We start from the raw sequence: 16,690 nt of genomic DNA on the forward strand, positions 1-16,690 counted from the left end.
AAGGAGACAGTATTGCTAGAGAAAGAGACAGCCAGGTAAATGAGCAAAATGATTTCAGATGGTGATGAGTGCAGTGAAAATCACAAAGAACGTATCAGGTAGTGGCTAAAGGATATTTTCAGATCAAGCACTCAAGGAAGACTTCTGTGGCATAGTGTCATTTGAACTGAGACCCAGATGACAAGGAGGAGGCAATCTGAAAGAGCTGAAGGAGAGATGTGTGGAACAGCCATGAGACAGCCCTACAGCCCAAGCTCAGGTGGTTGGTTCAGGAACAGAAAGGAGGTCAGTGAGCATGGGTACTGTGAGGAAGGGGACGGAAAGGGAGATTCAGAGGCGGGAGTGTGCCATGGCCGATTCTGTAGGCCTTGAAAGCCATGTGAGGGATGTCACTCCAAGTACGTGAGAAGCCACTGGAAAGGGTTGAACAAGTGGTGGTGCTTTATAAAGAATCCCCTGTCTGCTCTACGGGAGAAGGATCACAGAGGGACTGATGGAGGCAGGAGATGACTGAGAAGGCTAGCGTCATCATCCCAGGGGCAAGTGATATCACTGAACTTTGCTCAGTGTCCCTTTATCTCTGAGGATACAGATTCTCAGCTAAGAAAAATACTGAAATCCACTTTTCTAGGGTTTCCCTGATGGCTCAGATGGTAAAGTGTCTGCCAGCAATGCGGGAGACCCGGGTTCTATCACTGAGTCAGGAAGATCCTCTGGAGAAGGAAATGGCAATCCACTCCAGTATTCTTGCCTGGAAAATCTCATGGATGGAGCCTAGTAGGCTACAGTCCATGGGGTCGCAAAGAGTCAGACACGACTGAGCGACTTCACTTCAGCCTTATACATGCTCAGGGGATTATTGTACATCTTGAAGACAATCTATGAATTGCCTCCAGTGAGGGATGGATACTCAGTCTGTTTCCTTCACCTCTGATACTATGTTTTAAACGTTTTCTGAGAGAAAGAAGCTATTTACACTCTTTTGCATATCCATATTATTACAAAAATGAAAGAAAAAAGAAATATAAAAAGTTTGTTAAAAGTCCTTACTGTGCTGTTGCTTGATTCTTCTGGTAATATATAGACTGCTACTGACTTTTTGTATGTGTTACTTCAGTAACTTCACTTTCAGAACTTAAAGCCCTTCATCAACAATTTCACTATTTCTGATGTTTAAGTATTTTGCAGTCTATTTTGATAACTGCTCATTTTAGATATAGAAGATATTAAAGGTCGGGTAAGGAAGTATATGCAGAGTACATCATGAGAAACGCTGGGCTGGAAGAAGCACAAGCTGGAATCAAGATTGCCGGGAGAAATATCAGTAACCTCAGATATGCAGATGACACCATGCTTATGGCAGAAAGTGAAGAGGAACTAAAAAGCCTCTTGATGAAAGTGAAAGAGGAGAGTGAAAAAGTTGGCTTAAAACTTGACATTCAGAAAACGAAGATCATGGCATCCGGTCTCATCACTTCATGGCAAATAGATGGGGAAAATAATGGAAACAGTGAGAGATTTTATTTTGGGGGGCTCCAAAATCACTGCAGATGGTGACTGCAGCCATGACATTAAAAGACACCTGCTCCTTGGAAGAACAGTTATTACCAACCTAGATAGCATATTGAAAAACAGAGATATTACTTTGCCAACAAAGGTCCGTCTAGTCAAGGCTATGGTTTTTCCAGTGGTCATGTATGGATGTGAGAGTTGGACTGTGAAGAAAGCTGAATGCCGAAGAATTGATGCCTTTGAACTGTGGTGTTGGAGAAGACTCTTGAGAGTCCCTTGGACTACAAGGAGATCTAACCAGTCCATTCTGAAGGAGATCAGCCCTGGGTGTTCGTTGGAAGGAATGATGCTGAAGCTGAAATTCCAGTACTTTGGCCACCTCATGCGAAGAGTTGACTTATTTGAAAAGACTCTGATGCTGGGAAGGATTGGGAGCAGGAGGGAAAGGGGATGACAGAGGATGAGATGGCTGGATGGCATCACCGACTTGATGGATGTGAGTTTGAGTGAACTCCAGGAGTTGGTGATGGACAGGGAGACCTGGCATACTGCAATTCATGGGGTCGCAGAGTTGGACACGACTGAGCGACTGAACTGACTGACTGATTCAAGAAAGACTTCAAATTTTTATGATATGAAAACAATGTTACTATATTCTCCTCTGTTTAAATACATAAAGAAATAAAAAAATCACAAATAGAAAAAAGTGACTACAAAAATTCAAATAACAAAAAATAAAGAAGAAAATCCACCTTGAAGACAGTGGAAAATATCCACATTCACAACCCCCAAAGTAAGGTAGAAAAATGACCTGCCGAACAGAATGCAATGTGGACTTGGGGAAGGAATATTAGAGCAATACAACTGTTCTTGTTGTTCAGTCTCTCAGCAGTGTCCGACTCTTCACAACCCCTTGGGCTGTAGCACGCCAGGCCTCCCTGTCCGTCACTATCTCCTAGAGTTTGCCCAAGTTCATGTACATTGTATTGGTGATGCTGTCCAGCCATTTCAGGGCATCTTCTGATGTCCTCTTCTCCTGCTGCCCTCAGCTTTTCCAGCATCAGGGGCTTTTCCAATGAAAAGTCAGAAGACCAAAATACTGGAGCTTCAGCATCAGAGCTTCCAGTGAATATTCAGGATTGATCTCGATTAAGATTGACTGGTTTGATCTCCTTGCTGTCCAAGGGACTTTTGGGAGTCTTCTCCAACACCACAGTTTGAAGCTATCAATTTTTTGTCCTCCTATCTTCTTTATGGTCCAGCTCTCACAACCATACATGACCACTGGGAAGACAATAGCCTTGACTATATGGACCTTTGTTGGCATAGTAACATCTCTGCTTTTCAACATACTGTCTATTTTTGTCAATGTTTTCCTGCCAAAAGCAATTGTCTTCTAATTTCATGGCTACAGTAACCATCTGCAGTGATTTTGGAGCCCAGTAAGAGGAAATCTGACACTTCTTCCACATCTTCCCCTTCTACTTTCCATGCAGCAATAGGGGTGGGATGCCATGATCTTAAGTTTTCTTAATAATTAATCTTAAGCTGGGTTTTGCACTTTCTTTCTTCACCCTCATCAAGAGGATCGTTAGTTCCTCTTTGCTTTCTGCCATTAGAGTGGCATCATCTACTCTGGTATCTGAGGTTGTTGATGCTTCTGTCACTATCTTAATTCCAGCTTGTAACTCATCCAGCCTGACATGTTTCATGATGTGCTCAGCATATAGTTTAAACAAACAGGGTGATAGCAGACAGCCCTGTCATACTCCTTTCTTGAACCAATCAGTTTTTCCATATAGGGTCCTAACTATTGCTTCTTGACCCACACACAGGTTTTTCAGGAAACAGGTAAGATGGTCTGTTATTCCTATCTCTCTAAGAGCTTTCCAAAGTTTGTCATGATTCACACAGTCAAAGGCTTTAGTATAGTCAGTGAATAGAGATAGATTTTTTTTTTCCCTAAATTTCCCTTGCTTTCTCTTTAATCCAGAGAATGTTGGCAATTTGATCTCTAGTTCCTTTTCCTTTTGTAAACCCATCTTGGACATCTGGAAGCTCTTGGTTCACAAAATGCTGAAGCCTAGCATGCAAGATTTTAAGTATGACCTTATTAGCAAGGGAGATGAGTGCAATTGTCCTCTGGTTAGCATATTCTTTCGTACTACTCTTCTTGGGAATTGGGATGAAGATTGACCTTTTCCAGTCCTGTGGCCACTCCTTGGTCTTCCAGATTTGCTGACATAATGAATGTAAAACCTTGATGGCATTATCCTTTAGGGATTTGAATAGTTCTACTGGAATTTCATCACATTCACTAGCTTTATTAACAGCTGTGCTTCTTAAGGCTCACTTGACTTCACAGTCCAGAATGTCTGGCTCTGGGTGACTACCCACACCATTGTAGTAATCCAGTTCATTAAGATCCTTTTATATACTTTTTCTATATCTTTTAATATACTTTTTCAGTGTATTCTTTCCATCGCATTTTGATCTCTTCAGCATCTGCTAGGTCTTTTATCCTTTATTGTGCCAATCTTTGGGTGGAATGTTCCCTTGATGTTTTCAATTTTGCTGAAGGGATCTCTAGTCTTTATGCTTTTTCTGTTTTCTTCTATTATTATGCACTGTTCATTGAAAAAGGCCTTCTTGTTTCTTCTAGCAATTCTTTAAAACTAAGTTTGAAAGTGAAGTCACTCAGTCATGTCCGCCTCTTTGTGACCCCATGGACTGTAGCCTACCAGGCTCCTCCATCCATGGGATTTTCCAGGTAAGAGTACTGGAGTGGGTTGCCATTGCCTTCTCCAGGGGATCTTCCTAACTCAGGGCTCAAACCCAGGTCTCCCACATTGTAGATAGACACTTTACCCTCTGAGCCATCAGGGAAGTCAAACTGAGTTTAATTGGATGTATTTTTCCTTCTCTCCTTGCATTTCGCTTCATTCTTTCGCTATTTGTAAAGTCTCCTCAGATAACCACTTTGCCTTCTTGCTTCTTCTTTGGGATGGTTTTCACTACCTCCTGTACAATATTACAGACCTCTGCCAATAGTTCTTCAGGCACACTGTTAACTAGAGCCTAATCCCTTGAATCTATTCTTTACCTCTACTGTGAATTCATATGGGATTTGATTTAAGACATACCTGGTTGGCCTAGTGTTTCTCCTGGTTTTCTTTAGTTTAAGCCTGAATTTTGCTATGAGAAGCTGATGATCTGAGCCACAGTCAGCTCCAGGTCTTATTTTTGCTGACTGTACACAACTTCTCCATCTTCAGCTACAAAGAATGTAATCAATTTGATTTTGGTATTGACCATTTGGTGAGGTCCACATGTAAAGTCATCTCTTGTGTTGTCAAAGAAGAATATTTTCTGTGACTAATGGAAAACTCAGCAGTGGCCATAGGACTGGAAAAGGTCAGTTTTCATTCCAATCCCAAAGAAAGGCAATGCCCAAGAACACTCAAACTACTGAACAGTTGCACTCATCTCACACACTAGCAAAGTAATGCTCAAAATTCTCCAAGCCAGGCTTCAACAGTACATGAACTTCCAGATGTTCAAGCTGGAATTAGAAAAGTCAGGGGAACAAGAGATCAAATTGCCAACATCTGCTGGATCTTCGAAAAAGCAAGAGAATTCCAGAAAAAAACATTTACTTCTGCTTTATTGACTATGCCAAAGCCTTTGACTGTGTGGATCACAATAAACTGTAGAAAATTCTGAAAGAGATGGGAATACCAGACCACCTGACCTGCCTCCTGAGAAATCTGTATGCAGGTCAGGAAGCAACAGTTAGAACTGGACATGGAACAACAGACTGGTTCCAAATAGGGAAAGGAGTACGTCAAGGCTGCCTATTGTCACCCTGCTTATTTAACTTCTATGCAGAGTACATCATGAGAAATGCCAGGCTAGATGAAGCACAAGCTGGAATCGATTGCCAGGAGAAATATCAATAACCTCAGATATGCAGATGACACCATGCTTATGGCAGAAAGTGAAGAACTGAAGAGCCTCTTGATGAAAGTGAAAGAGGAGAGGGAAAAAGTTGGCTTAAAACTTGACATTCAGTAAACTAAGATCATGGCATCCAGTCCCATCACTTCATGGCAAATAGATGGGGAAAAAAATGGAAACAGTGAGAGATTTTATTTTGGGGGGCTCCAAAATCACTGCAAATGGTGACTGCAGCCATGAAATTAAAAGACACCTACTCCTTGGAAGAAAAGTTATGACCAACCTAGACAGCATATTGAAAAGCAGAGATGTTACTTTGCCAACAAAGGTCATTCTAGTCAGAGCTATGTTTTTTCCAATAGTCATGTATGGATGTGAGAGTTGTACTATAAAGAAAGCTGAGCACCAAAGAATTGATGCTTTTGAACTGTGGTGTTGGAGAAGACTCTTGAGAGTCCCTTGGACTGCAAGGAGATCCAACCAGTCCATCCTAAAGGAAATCAGTCCTGAATATTCATTGGATGTTGAAGCTGAAACTTCAATACTTTGGCCACCTGATGCAAAGAACTGACTCATTTAAAAGGACCCTGATGCTGGGAAAGATTGAAGGCAGGAGGAGAAGGGGACAACAGAGGATTAGATGGTTGGATGGCATCACTGACTCAAATGGACATGTGTTTGAGTAAACTCTGAGAGTTGGTGATGGACAGGGAGGCCTGGCATGCTGCAGTCTGTGGGGCCACAAACAGTCAGACATGACTGAATGACTGAACTGAACTGAGTGCATTCTCTTGGCAGAGTGAGCAATACAATAGGGCTCTTGTAAAACCAGGGGCCAGAACACTCTGAAGAGGGCTGAATCGAAGGCAGCAGGGAATAGGGAGGGTGGAAGTGAATGGTGCACCCATACAGAAAGGACCACCATAGCTCAGTTCTAGCCAGTTTTGCCACGGAGGAAAAATTGCCCTTGAGGACTACCAGATGATCTGTTTTTCAAAAAGTCACTGGAAAATGGATTTTTATGTGAAATGTTCCTGTCTTTCAAACACTGTGTGGGCCAAAGCAAATTATCTGCCAGCTGGATCCCATCTGTAGGCTGCCATTCTGTGATCCCTGTTCAAAAACTAAGTGGCATAATCCTCAGCAACCCATCTAATCATTCTTTGATTAGACAGACAAGATCTAGGAGTGGAAAAGAAGCATCCTCTGAGATGTCTGATTCCACATTATAATCAGGTGGGGAAGTAGATTGCTTTTTGACTAGGCTTTCAGGCAGGGCCGTTCCTTATGTAAGGAGGGCGAGAAGAAGTCGCAACATTGATTAACAGTTCCTGGGACTCTCAGGACTACATTGTGAGCTTCCCTGACTCTTCAGAGTGTGAGCACTGTGGGGAGATGTGGCTCGTGGCGGAAGACACATTCAATCTGGTTGCGTGTTGGAAATAAACCCAAATCAAAACTGGAAGTGCTTCAGGTTGCCACTTTCCTCACCCTTCCCCTCCTGTGCTCTGGCAATCATTAGCCTGGATGGAATTACTGCAGAGATGATGAATCACCAGAAGACACAGCAAACATGGGCCAGTGAACCAGCAGGTATCCATGCCTACCATACATAAAGGAATAGAGGCAAAGAGAGGAACATTCGACCTTACATTGGCTCCTCCTAGAAAAAGAGAAGTCAGGCAGGTGCATTTCTCCAGTTTCAAAGAAATGAAAGACAACAAGCTTGATGAAGAAATGTAAAACATCAAAGAAAGAGCAAGAACGCAGGAAAGCTATGGGCCTTTCTGTTAAAAAATCACTAAATCAAGGGTTCTCTCTGATTATGATGTTCTTGCTTTCTGGCTGACTTATTCTCTCCTCCCCACAATGATTGTTCTCTGGATCCACAAACACTTTATTCAGTCTGTTGATGTATCTTCTTTCTTCCTATTTCTCTCTCCTTTCTTTCGTCCCTCTTCAGTCTTCTTAGATTTCACAGGCCAGTCTTCTAAGAATCCTGTCTTTTGGGGGATTAAGCTTACTTTCTTTACTTGTGCTTTGGATACCAATTTTCTCCATCTTCTACATTCAACCTCTCCCTCTCAATAGGAGCTAGTCATTTATTAAAATGCTCAAATTTCTCTTATTAAAACAAACAAAAAATAATGACCCCAAGGGAAAAAAAAAAAACAACACCCTTAACAAACAAAAAACAAATGCTTGTCACCCACATCTATGTCTAGCTACCAGATCTCTTCCCTTTTTACTGCTCTGCAATTTGCTCTGGTTTTCCTTGACTTTCTTGTTGCTTAACTAGTTGAAGACTGCCCCATCTCTCCACCAGATTGTCTCTGCTGAAGACAGCAGTGACTCCTATGTCACTCTGCCCAGGAGATATTTTTCGATCAGCTTGTCCTCTAGGCTGATTTGACACTGCTGACCACTTCACCTGCTTGAAAGCATCTCATCTCCTGGCTTTGCAGGCCCCACACATCCTGTCACTCAGCCTTGCTGGCTTCTCCTCCTCTGTCCCCCTCATAGGCTCCTGAGGGCTTAGTCCTGGATCTTCCCCCCTCCTGCTCAGATTCCATCCTCTCTCTCTTGTTGGTTACACCGGTAATCATCATGATAGCCATCACGTGTGTGCTTGACTCTCCAAGTCCACGTCACCAGCCTCTCTTCCTTTCCCACTGCACACCTCTCTCAGGGGCGACATCTGGCCTTCTTCCAGAGCCATTGCTTGTCTTAGTGTGAGTTCTTTTCACACACATTCGTTCTGAGTAGGGCAACCCTTCTCAAACTCTCTGGGAGTTTTTTTTTTTTTTTAATTATCTAATCCATCACAGACTGATATTTTTATGAGGACAATAAAAAGGAAACACTACAAAAGCAAAACAAATAAAAAAGACACACAAAATCCAAGCCTCACTTTTTATTAGATTCAAGAGGTATAAAATGACTCTGTCATATTGCTCCAAAAACTTCTAAACGCTTACCCTCAATTACTGTACAGATGTCCCTGCAGCATGGTAACAAGAAGTTCAAGGATAGGAATGGGTTGAATGCCCATCATGTGCACAGAACTCTGTCCCCCTTTGCCTGGTGTACTCATCAGATTTCAACAGAAATGTGTCCAATTTAAAGAAGCCTTCCTGGATCTCCGTAAGTCACTTATATGTATGATGTATTCTGAAAGCTCACATGCCCCTCCCCTGGACTGCCTTGAGCAGTTTTTATATTCGTGATCTTTGCACCCTCCGGTAAGCACCATGGTGGCAGGATCTGGGTTTCCTCTTTTTCTATGCACTCCCGTATTTTCAGCACACAGTGCACACTCACAATTACTTTTTCACTGTGTAAGGAGGACAGTGCACAAAGAATTAGGTTGCCTATTACTTAACTCTGCCCATAGATTTCAGGTGAATTGACTTTTCAATGAGGTGCAGATGGTGGGAAACAACATTTTGGTGAAGAAAGTGGCATATAGAAAAGCACAGATGCACTAAAGTACAGAGCTTGTCTATGGAAGGGGAAGTGGTTAGGGTGCTTATAGCAGGAAGTGAGCTGGGGGCGGGGGCAAGGCTGTGATTCTGTAGAATGGGGATATAGAAGAGAAGACACACTGTGGGCTGTTAAAGTCCTTGCTGTCAAACGAAGGAGTTCAGATTTTATTACTTCTAGCTAGAAAGTCATTCTTTCTAATGATAGAAAGTCATTAAATAATTTATAGCAGTAGAATACATGATTGGATTTGATTTTGTCAAAGATAATTGGTGGTTATGTTGAAGTAAGATTGAAAAGGTCAAGGGGGGTGGTTCTCAGAATAGCCTACTTCGTGAGTAACTGAGGGCCATGAGGAATGGAAAGGAACAGGTGAATGGGGGAAGGATTTAGGTGCGGCAGCTCTGGGATGAGATTCTTGGGATGAGGAGAGACCATTCTAAAATTATATTCTCTGCGATGGCAGCATTGTGAATTTCTATTCTATTGCTTTAGTTCTCTGACCTTGGAATCTTTTGCTTCACCAGTGTTAGAAGTGAGCTCTTGGAGTGTATCTTTTTTAAGACCATAAGTCATAATATTAGCACAAATAACCCTACAAAAAAGTTATGCTTCATCCTCTGAATGTATCACACATCTTTATCAAAGATTATTTCCTCTAAATAACAATAGGTATTGATAAAACTAGTCTCTCATGCTTGGACAATAATCAGATTTTTTTTAAGTTGATCTATGGTTCCATGACCTCTAAAAATATCAGCATCAAAACTGTAATATTGTATATCCAGGGTTTGAAGAAGTTGTCTCATATTCTCATTTCAGCTTGGACAGTCATTCTGTGCTGCTCCAGGAGAGCTACTAGGGCTTTGACCAGCCACGGGTCTGCGGTGGGAGATAAGAATCACCTTGAAAGGCTGACCGGAAGACAACCGTGGTGGAGTGGGAGTCACTCCATGTCTGAGCGCTGCATTCTTGATCTCTGACATGTAGTTGACAATGCCTGCCACCAACCCAACTTTCAAAATGATATCACCAGCTTTTTATTTCCCATTTCAACCTCCATATTCTGTGCATGCTATGTTGCTCTTTGCAGCCCTATGGACTGTAGCCCGCCAGGCTCCTCTGACTGTGAGATTCTCAACTGAAAGATATTGGAGTGGGTTGCTTCCAGGGGATTTTCCTGGGCAAGCAGTCAGACCCGAGTCTTTCTTGTCTCCTGCATTGACAGGTGGATTCTTTAGCACTAGAAGCCCTTATTGTATATGTGCCTTTTATTAAAATTTGCCCCATGCTCTCTTCAGATGTTTCAGATGGGGTATTCTTTACATATAAATATCTTAATCATATTGTATGTAAATAATGCTACATCCTTTGACATAATCTACTGTACTTTTTTTTGAAGAAAGAACTGGTATTATTTTAGCTTCCAGTTTTGACACCTTGCATGAGAGCTGGAAGAAACAGGCGGAAACTAAGAGGCATTTGTAATTTCAAAAAATTTGTAGAAAATTTTGACACAAGCATATGAGCTGATTCAGTTTGGTGTGGCAGGGAGAAATGTACTCTGCCTTATATCTGCATGATGCTGACTGCTACCTTGTGGGCCACTTCTTCTTTGTGGAACCAGAGTTTGTCTCCCTAAACAGGAACTGCCAGATATCAAGTGAATGAACTAAAGGTAAGAGGCAGTTAGGGGAAAAAAAGCCCAGGAAACCCTAGGGAAAAGTAGAGTCTCTTAGTCTTTCTTATTTTCATTACCTGGTGTTAGCTTCCTGGGAGAAGCTTCCACTGTGGAATTCTTTCTGCTCTTGCTACGATGAGCACTTTAGTTGTTCAGATTTCCCCAGATCTAAATGAGGCCTTTGCTTTGACTTCCTGCTGCTTCCAGATGGAGACCAGTTTTGAAAAGTCGACCAAGCAGCTTTTCCAGCTTTGGGAGGTGGCAAAACTTTCCTTAATTTGAGCTCGAAAAGAGAGAGAGAGAGAGAGAGAGAGAGAGAGAGAGAGTTCACAGATTGGGCACGGTGATGTGGTGGACCCTCATTCCTGCCCTGGAGAAGTCAGGAGTGGAGGGGCAGGAGCTGGTGGCATGGTGATGGAGGGGAAAAGGAGAGAGTGGACTGGAGAGGTGTTTAGAAGGTAATGACTCTAGGATGAGGCTCTCAGTGTCTTGGGGTCCTGAGGATGAGGAGGGGTCCCTGTTAATTCATCCTTCCTGGAAAGGTAGCCTCGTGTTCTCTGCCATCCCCAAACTCCTTGTTCTCTCTAGCGGCAGCTACACTGATGAGTTTGTGTCAGCTGGAGTGGAGGGTTCTGGAAGTGGAGGCAGGCAGTGTTCATAAAATTTGTGAAAAGAAAGTCATAATCACCATGGTGTACATGCAGGAAAATCTCCCAACTCCTCATTCAGTGAATCTGAGTTAAATTGTCCTAAAAAGTAGCACTTTACCCTCAGGTTTGAACAAGAAACTTTGTAGAGAATCCAAACTCAATTAAAAAAAAAAAAGTGAGACCTTTTGGCTGTGGGATAGGTTATCCAAAGCAAAGAGCAAATGTCCCTATCAGGAAGGGCTGGGAGCCAAGTGCTCCATCTCCAGTCATAGTGCTTTGAGTTACCTCAGAACACAGCACAGGAGTGAACAGTCTCTTCCTCTGTGATCCTGTGGCACTTGGCCATCGCGTTCATGCGATACACCACGTTGTATGATTATGTCTTCCTCTTCAGCTGGAGCTCGTCAAGGGCAAGGACTGTTGCTTACTCATCTTTATGTACTTGGCCTTCGTGGAGAACAAGGCTCAGGGCTGGCATTCTATAAGCATTAGTGGAATAAGTTTGATGATGCTGACTGTTCTTGAAAGCCCCATGAGAAATCTCAAGACTGCTCATGTGGCCAATAGTACTATGGCCTCTCTGTGGGAGGAGGTCATTAAGACTGTATCAGGAAGCAGGGTCACCATTCTGAACTGAAATGAGTCATGCTTAAAACATGAAAACTGGACAAGGTTCTCTCTTAGCCACCAGAACTCACATTGTTGTCCAATGCAATGTGCATTTGTATACCAAGGAGAAACTGAGTCTATCAAAGTTTGGTGACTGGTCCAACTAACTCGCTGATAACAGAACCCAGAAACGATATGACACAGGTCAGACTCGTTTGGTGCTCTTTGCATCTAGAGGCAATGCAACTGGCAATCCTTGATGATCACTTGAGACCTCATTCGCTGGCTTATTTGTGTGGTTATTTTATTAAAGTTAGTCTCCCTGAAGGACTATGTCACTTCCTGCTCACCATTGTTTCACAGCACAGCATACAATGCCTACAGTTGGTGGTCACTCAGAGACTATTTGAGAAGAAACGGAAGTTGGGAAGGAAAGACATACTGTAGTCTACTTTGGCTCACATCTTTGTTTTTCATCAAAACCACTACCCCTTTCCCAAACCCAACCACTTGACGCCCTCCTGTGTCACAGAGTTCCGCAGATCTTACTTGTACTTAAAGGGGAATTTTCTCCTATTATTATCTAGCCACTAGGTGTACATATCACTTAAGTAATTTCTTTAATCCCTTTCAACAGGGCAGGGTAGAGGTGAATTATAGCCTTTCCTCTTAATTAAAAAATGAGGAGAGACAATGCCTTCTAAACACAAAGAGCTAATTTGTTAATTCCAGACAAGTGGACAGGTTGGAAATTGGAGGCTCCGAGAGATGGTGTGGCAGCTGTCTGATGTAGGGGTATCCAGGATGGATGCTGTTGTGCTATCTATTTCAGTTAAGAAATTCTGCACTGTGCAGCACCTTCTGGGGTACACTGCAGGACATTTAGCATCACTGCCTGCCATTCATTAAATGCCAGCAGTGCCTCTCAATCATTGTGACTACTAATGAAATTTCAAGTATTTCCAATTGCCTGGTAGTGGGAGGAGTGTGGTGCTCAGCTGAGCTGAGCACCGCTAGGGGGAGATGGTATAGGAGGTGGAGATGGCTTTGCCGCCTCTGGATGAATTGCATTTTTAGTGGGTCCTTTTGGAAACTCCATTTCTCATTCCTAATGTATGATTCACTTTGATTATCTCAAAGCCAGAGTACAGGGCAGGGAGTTATCTCACTAGATTCTTCAACACTGAATACTACAGTTGCTTTTCAGTAAGCAAGCCTCCTAAATGGACTTAGTGCTTTCAAGTATTCAGAACTTCCTGTTAGAAATTCATGATGGTAGATTTGCCATGTTCTTGTCTTTTCTGGTTGAAACCTAACTTCAATTTCTGTTAAATGAGTCTAAGTGTCTAGGTCACTTAATGGTAGTCTATGAAAGCAATTTCACTTGCAGCTTTGAGCTCCTCCCTCATCTCAGCAAAAAGACTCCTTCTTCAATCCCTTCAACCATTTGCGAAGGAGAATTTTTGTGTGTTTATAAGGTTAGGGCAAGCTCCGGGAGATAGTAAGGGGCAGGGAGGCCTGGTGTGCTGCAGTCTATGGGGTCGGAAAGAACTGAGCAAGTGAACAGCAGCAACAATAAGATAGGGGAAGACAGCAAGAGCAGAGAATATGGGTGGAGGAGAATTACACATCATCTCTGGAATTTATAGTTCACTAAATATCTGACCAACAAGGAACAGAGAAAGGTGTGTTTTCAGAACTGGTCTTCATTTTGGGCAGTGCTTTATTGCTCTGGCTTTTGCAGAGGCCACGTGACCCACTGGGCAGGGTCAGCCTGCTCAGAATCCCACCTCCTGAGGTGCACGGGGGTGTCATAAGTATGCCTGGGGATCAGGCAGTCCAACTTTGTGACATAGCCATTGGTTTAAGAAAATAAGGGAAGAAACATTGCTTCCAATAAATAAATTTAAAAAAAAAGAAACAGTGCTTCCCTGACATGGAGACTTGTTTTTGTAGCACTTTTTTCACTCCTGCCTGCCTGACCATAACTTTTGGGTCACTTTGAATAAACATTAGCTTTCATATGTTATTTTTGAAGGAAACATAATATTAAATACTGCATTTTATTTTATAAATGTGAAGGCCGCGGTATCAAAATTCTAACACCAACAGTAAAGGCAATAAGAAATAATTGCCTCCAGATTCAGAATTTTCTTTGCCAGTGCTGGAAATAGAATCTTAACCTTACAGCATGTTCTCTGCATGTGTGAGCCCTGGGTATGGAAAAGTCCCTAGAGAGCATCACAGCATGATGATAAATGCTGGAGGCCTTGAGTTCTGGTCATCAGACTGCCTGGCTTCAAATTCTGACTTCAGCATTGATTAGTTAATCCACCTTTCTGGCCTCAGTTTCCCCATCTCTAAAACAGGGATCATGAAAGCACCACATCCTAGGACTTCTGTGATGATCAAACAAACCAAAATATGTCAAGTTCTCCAAACATCATCTGACTCATGGGCAGTACACTACAAGTATCAGCTATTTTTGGTTTATAGTCTGCTGCTGCTGCTGCTAAGTTGCTTCAGTCGTGTCCGACTCTGTGCAACCCCATAGACGGCAGCCCACCAGGCTCCCCTGTCCCTGGGATTCTCCAGGCAAGAACACTGGAGTGGGTTGCCATTTCCTTCTCCAATGCATGAAAGTGAAAAGTGAAAGTGAAGTCGCTCAGTCATGTCTGACTCTTAGCGACCCCATGGACTGCAGCCTACCAGGCTCCTCCGTCCATGGGATTTTCCAGGCAAGAGTGCTGGAGTGGGGTGCCATTGCCTTCTGGTAAAGCTTAATTCACAGGCTTCTCTTTTAACTCTCTTTGATATGCACACGGATGTCTTTTTGTCCTGGTATTAGTAATCATGACAAAAATTGTTAGCTTGAAAATTCTTGAAATGGAAACTTTGGGAGAATATATTCAGAATATGTCCTGTTGCCCTGTCTCACTCCTTTCTCTCCTGTGCCTTTTTTTCCCTCCAGCAAACAACCTTTAGAACATTGTGAATTGGAGAGATGTGCCCTGTTTCTTTACCTTTCTCTACCCTTGGGGAGCCCAGACCTCCAGGAACATACAACCTGTCTCCAGGAGACACCTCCACCTTTCTGGCCCTCATGGACCCTGCTTGGTCTTCCCTCACTGGTCCAAAGACCTGTGTTAAGTCATTCACCCCAGGTTGGGAAGCCAATTGTGATGATGACCCCATGTGTTCCCATATCCTGGGATCTTTGCATTCTGTCCTTGAATCCCAGCAGAACTAACACCATAAGTGAATGAAATGAATATCAGTGGAATTTCAGGCATCATGTCATGGCAGCTGGGAGGATTATTTTTGGACAGGGCCCCCTTTGAGTGTCCCTCAGAATATACTACATAGGCAGCTGCCCAGCCCACTCAGCTTTCCCACATGTTTCAAGTGGTGAATGAGGCAAAAAGAAAAGCTGGTGCTTTTAAGGGAGGGTGATAATACTGTTAAATAAATATTTAGCTTTTCTTTCCTGGATATGGCTAAATCCCAGCTCAGAGATCAGTTGGGTTGCTGATAAGAAGGATCCTTGCTTAATTCTCAGGAAGGATTGTGAATGAGGAATGAAAACATGAACAGAATTAGAAGTTTAATTATTTATAAGTCACTGAGTAGCCAGGGGTTATAATATTTCCATAAAGGGATGTCATGTTAGTCCAGGATTATTCTAGTCACCATCTAGAAAGATTTACCATTCGAGAATGATAGGCTGGAATGAGTTAGGGGCTCATTTAGTTTGCTCTAATTGGAGCCAACTGTTGGGGTCCTTAATGGCTTCCCTAATCTTTTAAAAGATCTGGATAAAAGATACTGTATTTTGAATTTGCTGCTTTGTCGAAAATGATGGTGGCATTTTTCCTGTTTGGGCTTCACCAGCGACTCAGTGGTAAAGAACCCACCTGCTAACGCAGAGGATGTGTGTTCGATCCCTGGGTCAGGAAGATCCCCTGGAGAAGGAAATGGCAACCCTTTCAATATTTTAGCATGTTTAACCACTGAAGTTGTGAAACATGAAATAATGGGTGTTATGGTAGATAGTCTCCAAAGATAACCATCTACAGCCCTCCTGTCTCCCTCTGTGAATGCTTTTCTCATATCCAGTCTGGACCGTTGAATCTCAGCTGACCTTGGAACTTGCCTTGACCAGTAGAACATTTCACAAATGATGTTCTGGGATTTTCGAGTTGAGAACCCTAAGAGAACCAGGAGCTCTCCTTCTCTTGGAGCCCAGTTGCCTTGCTGTGAGAGAGTTCAGACTAGACTATGGAATAGTGTAAGAGACCCTGAAGGATCGGGGGTACCTTACATACACCCAAGGTGAGCCCCCAGTCAAGTGCAGCCACATGAACAGCCTCAGCTACACAACATGGAACAGAAGACTTGTGGGCTGGGAGCAGCCAACTCACAACTCACAGAATTGAGCAATAGGAAATTATTGCGTTACCTCCAAGTGCCGGGATGCCTTTTAACATAGCACAGTAGTATCTAAGTCAGGGGTTGATCGTCCCGATTCTCTGCAGTTTTCACTTCTTTTCTTGCACTTCACCTCTGGGACTTGCCTGGGCTGAATCACAGGTCCTTCACACCCCTGGGCTAGAAATGTCCAGCTGAGAAGGTATTGATGGGCTAGTGACCCTCCAGAAAAGCGTGCCTTTCTTGTGCCATCAAGCAGGATGTAGCTGAGTCTTTCCAATGGGCCTGAGGGGTGTGAAAAAGAATTCACTCACTTGCATGTATGGGGTTCAGACTGCGAGCTGCTCCATTATAAATAAATGAAGTACGC

Source organism: Capricornis sumatraensis, chromosome 2 (assembly GCF_032405125.1).
Source record: "Capricornis sumatraensis isolate serow.1 chromosome 2, serow.2, whole genome shotgun sequence".
NCBI classification, from domain to species: domain Eukaryota; kingdom Metazoa; phylum Chordata; class Mammalia; order Artiodactyla; family Bovidae; genus Capricornis; species Capricornis sumatraensis.